Source organism: Mandrillus leucophaeus, unplaced genomic scaffold (assembly GCF_000951045.1).
Source record: "Mandrillus leucophaeus isolate KB7577 unplaced genomic scaffold, Mleu.le_1.0 Scaffold440, whole genome shotgun sequence".
Classification (NCBI taxonomy): domain Eukaryota; kingdom Metazoa; phylum Chordata; class Mammalia; order Primates; family Cercopithecidae; genus Mandrillus; species Mandrillus leucophaeus.
The window spans coordinates 285721-286196 of NW_012104699.1; the positions used below are offsets into that span (position 1 = coordinate 285721).

Below are 476 nucleotides of genomic sequence, written 5' to 3' on the forward strand. Positions count from 1 at the left end.
TGAGAAAGCCAGCTGACTCTTTATTGCTTTGGGGCTAGGAGGCTCAGGAGCTCTTGGTGGGGCGGGTCCGCTTCCTCTTCGCCATCACAGGCTGCGCTGGCCCTGCGGATGGCTGCCATGCGCAGGTCGGGGCGGTGCTTGTTCATGCAGATCATGTGTCTGATGCTGCTGAGCGTGGCGCGATCTTTCTTGTTGATGGTGGTCCGCATGTAGGAGGTGGCAGGCTTCGGCTGGCCGGATCTCCGTTTCTTGACCACCACCACACCTTTGCCCTCGGCTGCCGGCTCCACGCCCACAGTCTTGTGGTGAATCAGCGCGTTGTAGCGGAAGGAGTTGGGGCCTTCAAGTTACTGGGCTCGGTGCTGTAGGGCGGCTTGTTCCTCTTGATCAGGAAACTGGAGCAGTTCCGCAGGATCATCATTGCAGATGCGCGGACATGGTGGCGGCTCCTCTCGTAGTGGCGGCCTGAGACGGAA

At 60.3% G+C, this 476-nt stretch overlaps 1 pseudogene across 1 annotated transcript; it reads right to left on the bottom strand.

The window, feature by feature from the left end:
• LOC105549465 lies at positions 1-476 on the bottom strand (annotated as a pseudogene). Its single transcript, XR_001007541.1, has one exon. The product of XR_001007541.1 is annotated as a 60S ribosomal protein L28 pseudogene (transcript).